The 14,477-nt window shown below is 37.4% G+C and overlaps 1 protein-coding gene across 1 annotated transcript in view; it reads left to right on the top strand.

Moving 5' to 3' along the window:
- The first annotated feature begins 1,218 nt into the window (after nucleotides 1-1,218).
- The window catches only part of LOC127649257 (receptor-type tyrosine-protein phosphatase F-like), a 168,050-nt gene continuing 154,791 nt past the window's right edge, over nucleotides 1,219-14,477 (top strand). The window contains 1 exon segment of the mRNA XM_052134281.1: nucleotides 1,219-1,609. The gene's annotated coding sequence lies outside the window, so the exon portion shown is untranslated.

Below are 14,477 nucleotides of genomic sequence, written 5' to 3'. Positions count from 1 at the left end.
GTCTGCACTACTGCACGGATCATGAAAAGCGTCTAATTTATATGGCTAATTGTTGATAGAACAAATTACTCCCTTTATGCATTTTGGATGTTCTCCACAATAGGGCTGTGCAAAATAGACAAGAAGGACATTGTAATTTCTTAATAGATATTGCTATATGAATTGTGATTTTGGCAAATGTTTTTGCTTATTCACACATTTGACTTTTTTACAAATTGCAGCTTGCTGCGATTTAGAAATTACAAACGGTCATGTCGCAATTTTATTTTGATTGTGATTAAATGCACAGCCCTACTCCAAAAAAGATTGTGTTAACCTGAAAATGTTCTAATAATGTACTCTCAATGAGCACTTTATTAGGAACACTATGGCCCTAAGTGCCAGACGCGGTCTTCTGCTGTTGTAGCCCATCCTCCTCAAGGTTTGATGTGTTGTGCATTCTGAGATGCTACTCTACTCACTACAATTGTACAGAGTGGTTATCTGAGTTATTGTAGCTTTTCTGTCAGTTCGAACCAGTCTGGCCATTCTCTTCAAGGCGTTTCTGTCTGCAGAACTGTCTCTCACTGGATGTTTTTTTTTATTTTTGGCACCATTCTCAGTAAACTGTAGAGACTGTTGTGTGTGAAAATCCCAGGAGATCAGCAGTTACATGACAAAACATTTTACAAGCTAGTTTGTTGAAGTGGTAGATATTGATTGTTTGTAGTGCAACCTCTGTGTCCTTATTGAAATGTTTTTTGTTTGAATTCAATACATTAAATTCATATGGCATTTTAGCACTGCATTCTTGATCAGTTATTTTACAGAAAATGTACATAAGAAAAGGCTATACTACATTTATAACAAAGAACTTATTAGAATTTTTTTTTTAAATGAATTGATATGCATCTTGGTGGCTTTTTGTTTGATCTTGAAGCTTCTATTACAATTTGCTTAGAATTATTGAACTGTTAACCATATTTAAAGTGGTGGTTTGAGAGGCACCACATTGTATTTTCACAACAGGACATTGTATCAAATCATAGTTCCCTCGTAACATGATTAATAATTAACATTTACATCCCGCCAAGTTTCCAGATGAGTCAGAGAACACTCGGGAAAACACGTAGAACCTTTGCACACAGGTGAGTAAAAAAAAAAAAAAACACCCGTCCATTTGTGAGAAAAGCACTCAACTCCTCTGTTCTGTCATCACACTGGCTCCACCCATGACTGATGCCCAGTCACTGTTCAGAGTATGAGGAGGCTTCCCACAGAAAGGACTACAATCAACTCTCTCTCTACAATCAACAAGAGTTTACCACACCGGTAGGGAACCTACCGACACAAGTTAACTTTTAAAAACCTTGGAGTAAGAAAAGACTACTTCCACTTTAATTATACTCTTTACTGAGTTTAATATTGGAAAAAAGTGGGCTTTTTGTTGTCTGTTCCACTTGAAGCTGTTACCAAGGATCTCCCCACCTGGATGTTACGTGCACAAGCATTTGAAAATTGTGGTGTTCGCTCTTGGGAATAACAGTCAAGGGAAGAAAAACGTGTTTGGGATATAAGAAAAGGATTAATATTTCACCTTTCGGATTTTTGTGGAATTTCGCTGTTATGGGTAAGTTAAATCAACACATGCTGTAGTGAAATTTGTTACATGCTCTCAGAAAGAGATTAAGTGTTCAACACAAAACAATGAAACGGTAAATAAAAAGAAGATATGTCCTTTAACATTGGTAACATTTGTAATTTGATTGAAATATGCTTGAATGAGTTGGCTTATTATTGTATTATTCCTTATTTTTGACCCATTGGAAAGTTTGTGTAAATTTACTCCACTATTGTGAAAGATTACTTCACTTCCTTCCATGGCACATTTGCCAGGACTTTTGTCCTTTTTACTGTCACTTCTTAAACCAAAACAATACTTTAACCTCATCTTAACTTTACCTCTTTGGCAAATTGCCCCTGTCTGGTAAGAGCCCTCCTTTAAGTTTTTTTTAGAGAACATTGAATAGAAAGCCATCGGGTGTCCCCTAGCACTGATATGCAGTGAGAGACCCTGCTGTGAGGCAGCATGAAGTCTCAGACCAAGAATCTCGTTTTTCCAGTTGTCTTTATCTCCCTCCCTTATCCTGTCTTAGTTTTCAGGATGTTTTCTGGCCAGGCTAGTTTTTTTTTTAAGTGCCAGCTCAGGAGAGACTACACTGTTGATTAAAGCTGACAGAAGAAAATTACAGGCTTTGTTATCAGTAGTAAATTTATGTCTAGGCTCATGTCTTCCTCATAACTCCAGATTTTATTGGGGAGGGGTCAAAATTGTCTTCTGTCTAGTTGCTCTGTCAGTTTGCTGAGATATATTTTATGAAAGCTGGGCCATTTTAAACATATCACTGCAAAATGAATGACTTTGGCACTTTCACCCATGTGCAGTAGCTCAATATAAAGAGCAAAGCGAGGGTTGCACAATAGGTTTGTTGCTCAACTTTGGGTGCCGATATAACCAAAAAGAAACATTCTTCCATTGGCTTCTTTCTTCCATCATTTTCTAAAGGTGGAAAATTGGGATTGGAACAGGTTGTAAAGATAGCACATCTGTCTTGCTTTGTTAAGCATGAAAAGCTGTGACCTCCGGGGGGTGTTCCTGAGAGAAGTTGTGCAAAATCTGAACCATTACACTCCTGCTCTTGTTAATCATTCACCAGCATAGACTTATAACTCCTAAACGGTGTGGGGGTGGAGAACGGAGCCTGATAAAAGCTTTTTAAAGCAAAATTCTCTCAAAGCACAATGACTCTGATCTTTGCATCTACTTGCCCACCTCTCCATGGAGTCAGTATAGAGGAAAAAAATAGACAACAGGAGCCACAGGAGTTTGTGGTGTTATCAGTAGTGGCCAACCCCCTCGTCTGTCACTCTTGACCTACCACATACACACCAATGACCTCAAATTCTTCTTTTACAACTTTGTCACAGTCACGTCGCCAGCTGCTTTTCTCAGTAGAGTGTGTGGGTCACACCAAAGAGTGAAGGCCTTTCCAAACAGCATGGTTAATAATTTTATTGTAGCAACATTTTTACTGCTGTTGAAGATATAGTTGAATTTAAGACTTTCGGAAGAACTCAAAAACTGAATCGACTACAACATAATTGTGATTTATTTAATAATTATTTATTTATTTAGCAGAATAAAGTAATTTGGTAGTCCCACTGGGGTATGTCAAAATATTTTGAAATGTTGCTAGATAAACATCTATAGAGAGAATAATTTTTTTCCCTGTATTTTGTTAAGCAAATGTTACTAGCTGATAACCTTTTCCCCCCAGACAGCTGAATCCCACTTTAAATCGCATTCAGATTTCAGTTTTTACTATCTTATTGGAGACTAGGACTGGGTATTGAGACAGACTTCCTGATTCGATTACAACTCAAAAGCTCTTGATTCAAGTAGATTCAATATCGATTCATATGGGAATATTTCTGTTACAATGTCAATTTTGGTTACATATGAATGAAATTCACACTCAGCTAATGCTGTTAATTCTAAAGGGACCTTCTAACCTTAAAGGTACAATTCGAAAATGTAAATAAAAAAAAAAATTAGATTTTAATTTGTTCAAAAATTCAGTGTATTCCATAAAAAAATGTCTTGAACTTGCATATATTGCATATATATTGTTTTGTTACATGTTTATTGTGTACATGTGTTATTTGTGCTATTTATATTTATATATAGAACACAGGCTAAATCGATGCCCATGAGTGCATATTAATGTGCACTTGTTTTCTTTTTAGCGCTTCCCTGCAGGGATTAGAATTAAATGTTTCTATTTTATTTAAACTTTAAACTCTACTTTAAAGAACAGAAAAAAAGAGACATTATTCAATGACAAATGGGTTAAGCATGTGGCTATTCACAAATATTTGTAGTCCCATTGTAAGAAATGTGGTCACATATGCAAGTAATTACTCGTTGTAGAGAGTTGCACCAAGTAAAAAATGTATCTTGGGTTTTAAGAATTGATGTCATGATTGTTTAAACGTGATTGCGATGCATCGGAAAATCAATATTCTTACCCAGTCCTATTGGAGACATTTGTACACTGATTAATATAATAATTTAAATGTAATAATTCCAAGTAGGCCAATCACAATTATTAAATAATTCGTCTAACAAAATCATCTGATCGATTGGGTTTTTGACAAATCCTGTGATGCCAAAATTACACAAATTTTGTCTCATTCAATTGAACTCCAAGCGTCTTACTGAACCGCACCGTGGACTGCAGTTCCTGAAAAGCTTGTGAAGATTACCGGTTATTGCTTCTTAAGTGCTGTGATGCATGCGCCATCTGCAGTTTCCCACCGAACTCTCGCAAAATTATAAAAACGGAATATGATTGTGAACACTGAAATTGACAGGAATGAAAATGTGGTGAGGGAAACTTAGTCTCTTCAATGAAATGTACAGTAGAAAACTCTATAAAGGTCCTTGATCACATCTAATTTTCCCACAACTTTGAAATTTTGTCCACTGAAATTATTTGGGAAGATGTTTTTTCAATGTTTTGTCACCGGAACGGTCCAAAACACTTTAAATAACAGCACAACCCATTAAAGAGACTGTAAATCTATCCCTCACAGCATTGTTGTCATTCTCGTCAAAAATTAATGATGGTGCTACTGTGAATAAGGTTTGGTTTTTAATGGATATGGGAAAAGTCACAGAAAATTATTTTATTGTTCAAATGGTGTTGGGACCATGTTATTGTATACTGTAGATATAATTCTCATAAATATAAATATAAATATCTTTACATTTTCTATCCTTTCTTAGACAGTAACATACATTTTTTGAGTGTCAGTGAAATAGATTTCCCCACTGATCTAGTGGGCTGACTTAACATATGTTTATATAAACCAACGAAGTAATATCTTGCTCAATTTTAAGAGTTCCTTTCCATTCACTTTCCATTGTAGGTTAAGGCATTATTTTATTGTCTGTATTTCAAATTTTCCCTTGACACATGGTTTGTCCTTTGAGGGAAAACTCAATAGTCTGGATAGTCTGACAGCATCAAGAAATTCAGTGAAGCTCAGAAATTAGACATTCTGACAGTCCTGGGATCCTTGTACATTATTGGCCAGTGTCCGGGGTAGCATGTGGGGTACTTTCCAGTTTTGTCTTAGTGACCGATTTGAGTGCTGCTTTTGGATGTAAAACTAACCTCACAACTACAGTAAAAATGTGTGTTAAGTAAAATCTCTTCATTATTAGCCATACATTATTAAATGAAAAGCAAGCCTATATTAGTTGGTATCAATCACTTGAAGAATGTTTTGTTGAAAGGTTGTCTTTGTTTGAGAAACCTAATCTTTTTGTGTCATAGACACGTCATTGAATGGGGTATGATTACCTCTATTGTTCAGTAAATTTCTTTGTGAGAGCCCTGCGGTAATTAGCATTCACAAATATATGTTTTACTAACTTTTAGTGCTCGCCACTCAAATATCCCTATTTTAGGCCTGTTAATATTTGTCCAAATATAAAAGTCTCTTCCATTTTTAAAAGTACAAACTCAAATATCTGAACTCTGTGCCAAAATTATAATTTGAATACTTTGCGAATACATGTTTAGCCATGTCGGGACTGATGCCAGAGGCAAAATTAAGACATTACGATAGAACCAGTTTGTATGTAAATATCGTATTATTAGAAATCCTTTGGAATCTAATACTTGGTAAAAGTATACCTTTGGTAGTTTCTGTTTAATCGTTTGAACTTGCGGCTGTCACAAGTTGTTACAGTGGGTCTTGTCTTGAATAAAACAGATACTTCAAGGGGGTTACTAAAAAAAAATTCTGAAGCCTTTTTCAAGCCAAACAGAATTATAACAGGTTTAGACAATTCTGACCAAAGCACAAACTTCAAGAGCCACAACTAATAATTGTGTAAGGATAATAACTTTCAGAGCTGTTTGTTCATTTGCTTAATATTAGTTTAAGGGTGTGTGACTCTCTGTGAATGAGAAAGCATTCCATTTGTTGGCTAGACTTTCAAATTCAGCCCCAAGCCTTCTGTGCAATGGAAATGCCATTTGGTATCAACAGCACACATTTTTATTATGAGTGTGGCTCTCTTGCCTGCTTTTGTCCCCCTCTTCCTCCTCCTCCAAAATGCTTTGCACCGGAACATCCCGAGAACGTTGTGACTTGTTTGGGATATGTGAATGAAAATGTATTCATTGTGTTAGCATGATGTCTTTGTTTCTGGCCTAATCTGCTGCACAGTATCTCTTGCATAAATTATATCCTGTGGACACTGTGTACCAAACACATCCGTTAACAAAAACTTGACAACATTTACCTTAACAACCACATAATGGCTCCAGGAAAAGAAAAATTATTTCATAATTTAGCTTTTGCCAAGGTGCCACCCCCGACAGATGGCATGCATTGAATGAATGTACTAGAGAGGATTATTAACAGAATTCCCCATACTGCAGTCCATGATGAACAGTATTGTGTTTTTAGCCCAGTGCCCCCCATGAATCTTATCTGTACTAAAACATCCCTCACCCACCCCCCTTGCTCCTCACTCAAAAAAACAGTGGATGGACTCAGCTTGCTAATGGGATTGATAATCCTTAGTTTGTTGCCCTGTAAATCTTCCTGCTGATGGAGATTATAATAATTATAATAACTGATAATTCTGCTGAAAATGTTGATCAAATTTTAGCTGCATCTGGGAGAATCAGATGAATGAATGAATCAGATGAGAATCAATTTTTTTTTGTATGTTTTCTTTGTCTTTTCTGACTTTTATGTGCTTTAATATCAGGCAATAACACACTTACAGAGTGATTGATGCATGTTGTCATGAAACAAAAACTCTCCTCTCAAAATACGAACACAGGTTGTCTCGGGAGATGAATTTAAGTGACCAGGTGTAAACCGCAATGTGTCTCACCTGACCACATGTGATCAGATCACCCGAGAAGCATCTTCATACTAGGTGTAAACCGAGTCTTGTATATTTGATAGCGGAATTATAAGAGCAATGTAAATGCATCTTGCTTTGCCTATATCACAAATGTACTGTATGTAATGCAGTGAAACATACAACCTGGTGTTCACAAGTAAATGCTAGTGTTGCTCGAGTGTTTGCACCAGCATAAGTCTGTGCTTGTTGTTCTGTTGGCAGAGCTGCAAAACCTGTTTGAGACAGGGGCCAATATTGCATGTCTGTTGAAGAGGTAATAGATATTCTGAGAACTGTTTTTACTGCAGGTACATCCACTCTGCAGCCATGATGGGGGGTGGAGGGGTGGGTGGATATTTGGCTGTAAGTGTAGAAGAGCTGATAATCGAATAGCAGTGAGTGAGAAAAGGTGGTCTAGAAGGTGTGGAAGAGAGGGAGATGGATAGAGGAGGAGTAGATGGATGACCTAAACAAGATGGATTTTATGTCAGGTTCTGTACAATCCATTTTATGCTACACATTACAGTGTCGGCATGTCTCAGCCAAGCAGGTGGAAGGATTTCTATTTTTGCCAGGTAATGGCAGAGGTGCAATATAGTCTTAACTTTCAAGATTCATGGCATCTCAGACTGAGAATAGGAAGGATGTTGTCAGGTGTGTGCTGTCAACTTCTCTGACCATCATCCTTTTACCGACAGCCTGTGGTCTTCAAGGTGAAACATGAAGCCGAATCAATCTTGTCTTTAGGGCAGCCAAAGTTAGTGGCCTACTTAAGAGCCTTAGATGCAGATAGTGGGCACCTCAAAGTTATTAATGTCTGTGTTTGTGGTTCTGCGGTTCCTCAAAAGTGCACTTTTCAGTGGTGAATTGATTGATCCTCTCCACTACAAGGTGTTGTTCCTCAATCATCCTGCTGTGTCAAATTACAGTGCAAATTCAATATACAGGTTGTTCTTTAGGCATCATTTTAAAGATTTTATTATAATTTGAGTGAGGTCTTTTGTCTCAAATGGGCCCTTCAACTGTTATATTCCATTGTTCGAGAAGGAGACAGTGTGCTAGTATAAACCCATTTTGCAGAAAAGCACATTGACTCTGCTTTGGAGATGGAGGCCATGGTGCCTCTTTTGATCTCCCTGCTTTCAAGTGAAACCCAAGGTAATTTGCCTGTCGCGGTCAAAGTGAGTCACAAGCTGTCAGAGAAACCCTTTATGCTCTGGAGCATTTCAGTGAAAAGCAACTATCAGCCTATTCCCTCTCTACGTCCTCTCAGCTTTGTTGTGCACTGCCCTGTTAGTAAAAATTATCGCCTAGTCAGAGTGAAAGAAACTAATGACTTCATCCACAAGTGAAAAGAAAACATATTCCTTTACCTGTCAATAAGTTGGTCTTTTCAGCAGGGTCACTATGGGAAACAACACTAAAGTTTTGTTTGATTCATCACTTAATTAAAATGAAGCCGCCATGATTGCCTCCATTTTGGAGTCCCTTCAGAAAGGCAGTTGATAAGCCACATCAAGCCATTTACATACTTCCCCTGGTAATGGCAGTGTTCAAACAGCTGCTGCCACTTGCCACCTTGTCGGTCTGCAGATTGTTGGTTTGTTTTGGATGGGAAGCCTGTTAATGTTTGAATTAGCCTTGTGTTTTAGTGGCATCTTTCCCCAATGTCTAGTGCCCCATGGCATCACCTCCTCTTTCTCTTCATCACTACTTGCTCTTTTGCATTTTAAGTACAGAGCCTCACGAGACCGGTGGGGATATAGGGCTCCATCTGCCGCAGTGGTCTGTTTTTGAGCCGTGAGATGGAATCAGAGACACAAACTGAGAAAGCCAGCTGACCCCACAAAGAGATGAAACTGTGGTTTACCCACACCTGTAGGACTTGCACAGCAGGAAGCAGAAGTTTAGCAAAGCCGGCAGGTACCATGGTTGTTCAGTTGTGAGATTTGTTTGTTGGGAGTCTTTGAGTCAACCTCAAAACTGATAAGGTGTTTCAGCATTGCCTGTTCTTCTTATCAGATGTGTAAATGGATGAGTGCATGGATGCAAAATCTCATTGACCTTATTTGCTGCATAATTAGAAGAGATAATGACTCCAAAGTTAACCAGTTGTCTGTTGGGCGACCCACCTATTTTCATCCTTCAGAATGTTCCCCCTTTCTGAAAACTGGTGCAATGTATGCTAACAGGCTTTCTGAAGTTAATGCCATATTTGTCTTAACGTGGTGAAGGACTAAGAACACAATGGTTCTTGCCACCCTAACACTCAAGCAGAGGAAGTTCACATAATCAGGAGCATTCTTGCTAAAACCATGACAAGAAAAGCAGCATTGTGAATAGAATTCTTTCCCCACCTGATCCTTTACAAAGAATTATGTTTCAGGGCAAGACTAGAGCCTTAAAGAAGCCATATATTCTGCAAAAAAAAAACATAAAAATCCACATGTATTTTTAGTTGAAGTGTTGACATCAGGCTTTATGCCAGTCTCTGTTGCTCTCTTTAGAATCACTTGTCTGAAGATTGATTGGGTCTTAGTTTTCAGATAGCTGTTTGAGTTTGTGGCTCTTGCTTTCACACTGTGCCTTCAACAGTGATTGAGGGCTTGGTATTGATGACTCCTCACAAGTAAAATATCTCTTTCAAGTGGTGAGAGTCCTGCTTCAAGGACTGCTTGTCTGATCTTCTACAATGACTGGCTTCACTCATGGAATATATTAATACATTGACCATGATGATGAAAACAAGTCCAGGTCACACTGAATGGAAAAAAATGGTAACACTATTGTTCAATGTTTGCTCAAGTTCATTCATAATGCATTAATTAATCTAAATGTATACAATGTTTAATATAAAAAAATGTATATCTTGAAATTAGAACCAATATGTATAAATGCTGTAAACGTAGCCCAGTGTTAGTTTGCATTAACAATTGTGTTTACCACTAGTAAAATGAAGCCTGTTTGTAGGGCCACTATAATTGTTTGCATTGTGACATTTTTTTAATGACAATTAGAAATTAGAAAATACAAAAAAAAAAATGTCCAAAAATGAATACATATATATATATATATATATATATATATATATATATATATATATATATATATATATATCAGTTTTTTTTTTTTTGTATATTGCTATAAATAACCTCAATTTTCTTTAAGCCCAGTATAATTTATTTCTGTTGATCTTGTAGTGAATTATGATCTTCAAATTTTCTTGACAGGTTTTGTGAGATTCACCCATTTACAGAAAAAAAAAGAACTTAATGTTCAGTCTTATCTTGGGCTTAGGACATTCCAGCATCTTCAGTATATCTCTACAAGAACACACCTCTAATTGTGCCATAATATTATCTGCGTCATAGTTTTATTCCATGAGAATTCTGTATTTTAAAAGGTATTATGTTCAACTGTTGCGTTTATTGTCAGTGTGTGCTTATCCAATCTCCGGCAGTATTGATTCAGGTGACACAGGTCTCTGTTGACATGTCTTCGGCTTGTTTGTGTGTGGATCAAGTGCTAATGATGGTGCTCATAGCTGAAGGTAAACTTAACAGGGTGTCGGGGAGGCATTCAGAGGCATTGTGTCTTTGTTGTGTACGTAGTGCTGTCTACTCGTAATTCAGGTGCAAGATGGTGAACAATTTTTTTGTTCAACTCCAGATTAAGAATTGCCCAAAATTCCATACAATCTTTATATGGTGTAAAGGCAAGAATATGCTGCTGTATGTCAAGATATGTAGTTGACTCATTGACTCTTGGCATGCTTGTAGCTTAACATATAAATGGAGGTTAAAGTGGAGCCCAGGGCTTCAGATAAATCATACCTCAATTTGAGTAAATTTCAGGTTGATGCTGCTTACACTAGCCTACATTTATGATCTCCTACATTACCTTTATTTTTCTTCTCTTCAGGACAATGTGTAGATTATATTTGGCTTTGTCATTAGATAAGTAAATACCCCCAACCACTCAAACCACTTCACCTACACTGCTTGGCACAATTAATTTAAATCTTTGCTTTATGCTGCAATGTCAATAATAATTCAATAAAAAAAATCCACCTTAAGTAGTTCTCCAGTATGTGTTTTCCCTGTGTTTGGTAGTACATTTCCTTTCTACTGAATTATGCTGCAATTGATTTGTGACTACAAGATAGATAGGGAAGCCTTTCAGTAATCTTCAAAATATGAAAGTAAATCTTCTAGTTATGGGTTATTCAGAGAGCTCTTGGTTCTTTTTATTGGTGTTCGTACTTAATAAATGAGCTGTCACTACATCTGATGCCATACATCTATGAGTCAAATATGATTGCTGGCTCGGGCCATGATGGGAAGGGCCAGGGGGAAATTGCATGCTCACGATTGGTCATTCAGTCACTGATGAGAACTTAGCCAGCTAATCTCATTACGTCTCATGTGAACTGCTGGCATGTCAATACTCTTGGCCCTATTCATATTTCAGATGAGTCATAATATATTCCATTGGACTGCGCTTGAGGGTCAAATAGTTGAATGTAAACAAATATCTGACAATGGAGCTCAGTAAAGAGGTAAAATGTCATGCAAAATGACGTGTATACAATACATCTGGAATAATGTAATGGTAAAGATCTTAAATATTCAGCCATTTTGAATTATTAATGCTGGTTGTTCTTTACCATTTGTGCCTGGTGGATGGAACAGGTGGACAAACTCCCGTGGACTTGCATTGTGAAGGAAGGAATATGATAGAGTCTCATGGTGGGTTCTATAGATTAGTCCAGAAAGCAACACCTAGCAATGCCCTAGCCATCATCCAGTTTTACAGGGACTCAATATTTTTCTTTTTGTTGCTATTTTGCCTTATTTTGCTTTTTTGCCCTACAAGCTATCTTAAATTATTTTTGGTAGACTTTTCCACTTTACAAATTAATAATCAGAAAGCCTGTGAGCAGGGCAGCAGAACTCTTTATCACATTGTTGTTAGGAAGTACATACCGTTATATCAAGAGCAACGGTCTACCACATGATTTTTTTTTTATTTGATTATATCAGGTTTAACAACTTTGTTCACTCTCAAAGTTATTAGAGAATTGCTCATGTGGTCATTTATTTTATATACTTGTCAAACTATGCCAGATTAAACTTGAACAACACCAAAGCATGATTCACAGACTGGCTCAAACCAAGAGCCCCGATCCACGGTTTATGGTGTTGGATAATCTTTTCCCACACAGGTCTTGTTTGAAGGACTCAGCTATATCTTCCCTAAAGACATCAATAAGGTTGTCTACACAAGGCCCCACCATAGATCTCCTGTTGTCTTTAATCTGGATGGGCTATTAAGGGAAAAGCAATCACTGGCGTCAGAATGGTTGGAAGGAGATGAACCTTAAGATTGACAAAGAGAGAAGTGTTTATTTTTCCTTGCTCCTAGGAACACAGTGAGTTTAAAATGAGATTCCCGGCACATTCGCACTGATGAGGTTGTCTAGAGAGACGAGGGTAATGAAGCATCTCTTAGTTAAGATCCCGTATTAGCATGTCACAATAGACAATTGCTTGTCAAGGTTTGACCTGTAGAATAATGACTTGATACAACTTTCCATTGGCTCCTGAGAATAATTTACCAACACTGGGTGCATCTGATTTGTTATACATAAGTGGTTTAAGTGTTTGTCACCAGTGGAATCTTGAATAATATAATTATTGCATAATAGAATATTTGAAGTAAGGATGTCCATTGAGGAAGTGACGTAGACATTTTCCTTTTGTATTAGGGATGTCCCGATCCGATACCTAGATCGGTATCGCATCGATACTGACGTTTTTAGACGGATCGGGTATCGGTCCGACGAGCCCGACCCAAATCCGATACTCTGTGTTAGTCATGTTCGTTACTGTCAAGCTTAAAAAATGACATAAAAGAACTGTTAAAACACCATTAAAGCGGTTCATATGACTAGTGCATTTTATTCAAAGCCACTTGAAGCCACGCGATAGCTCTGTGAATTGCAATAGGCTGTGTTTAATAAGTAAACATATATGTTCTTGCACGCGCAGCTTCAGCGCGGTAGTGAATGGTGCTTTTACACACGCGCACGGCTATTTATAGCCTTCACCCGTGCACAATATTTGTGCGCTACAAACGAACATCTCAGATGTAGATGCTCAGCAGTTCGGTTCACTTATAATATGGACTTAGAAAGGCACTGGAGGTGCATTTAACCAGAATTTAATTAAGAAGTGAATTAAACTGTGAATAAAAAGGGTGAGGGTTTAAAAGTTAAAGCTGTCACGGGAGACTCACGGAGAAGCAGAGGTATGAACTCAGTAGCAGGGTTTGAGCAGAGGATTGAAACAGTGATGTAAATATTGTGAGTAAATTCAGTTAAGCAGAGTGGCAAACAGCAGGTAAGTAATATCCAGACAGTGTATAGATATGATGAAAGAGATAACTCAAAACAATTTTATGATACATGCAGGCAATAATGAAGACACATGATTGACATAGTAGAAAGTTCTGGAGTCTCAGAAATACTATCGATGAGAACAGGCACAGAGTGAGAAAGTGTGTGTGTGTGTGTGTGTGTGTGTGTGTGTGTGTGTGTGTGTGTGTGTGTGTGTGTGTGAGAGAGAGAGAGAGAGAGAGAGAGAGAGAGAGAGAGAGTGTGTGAGCGCGTGGGAAAGCGGGGTATTTATTTATGCAGTCATTGATTAGCCACTAATGATATGCAGGTGCGTGTAATCAGAACTCAGGGAGTGCCAGTATGCTAGTTAATAATAAAGTGTTTCTTAAGCTATACATTTATATTGAAATAATGTGTAGTTAACAGTTTGTTTTTCTTTACATAGCCTATTAAAGAGTACACCCAATTATTTCCACACAATACTGTAAAGATATTATAAACTGATTATGTAAAAAAACAACACTGTATCGGTTCGGGATCGGTATCGGCCAATACTGAGATTTCCGATATCGGAATCGGATCGGAAGTGGAAAAAGTGGTATCGGGACATCCCTATTTTGTATAAAGCCTGCTGCTTCTAGCTTTTTGAAGACTTTTTAAAAAGTTTGCCATTCCTTGTTTTTCATCAGTCCATGTATTTAAGAATGTTCAGTTCCTTCCTAACATGTTTATGTTGGGCTGGACGAAGCTGAGCTACAATGGCATTATCTAGGTCCATTAGTTTGACTACGCAAAAATTTTACTATTTCAGTCAGACTAGAGCGTTTACATTACTTTGTCATGTTTTAGACTGAAATTGAAACTTTTAGAGTTCATATAAACATACTCAATGTGTTAAGTGAGCAACCCATTTTTACTGTGTAATATGCTGTAATTCTGGGTGAAACAAGATATTCAGTGAGAAACCAAAAAAAAATTGGCCCTAATTTTATCCATTGGGAATTGATTGGAATGTGAAAACTAGACTTTATGTGACAAGTTAAAAATAAGAGGGCTTAGTGATGCCATCTGAAAAGGAAAGTATTTTTCAGTGGCAGAGCAAGTTAT

Source organism: Xyrauchen texanus, chromosome 9 (assembly GCF_025860055.1).
Source record: "Xyrauchen texanus isolate HMW12.3.18 chromosome 9, RBS_HiC_50CHRs, whole genome shotgun sequence".
NCBI lineage: Eukaryota > Metazoa > Chordata > Actinopteri > Cypriniformes > Catostomidae > Xyrauchen > Xyrauchen texanus.
This window is presented reverse-complemented; position numbering and strand designations above follow the sequence as displayed.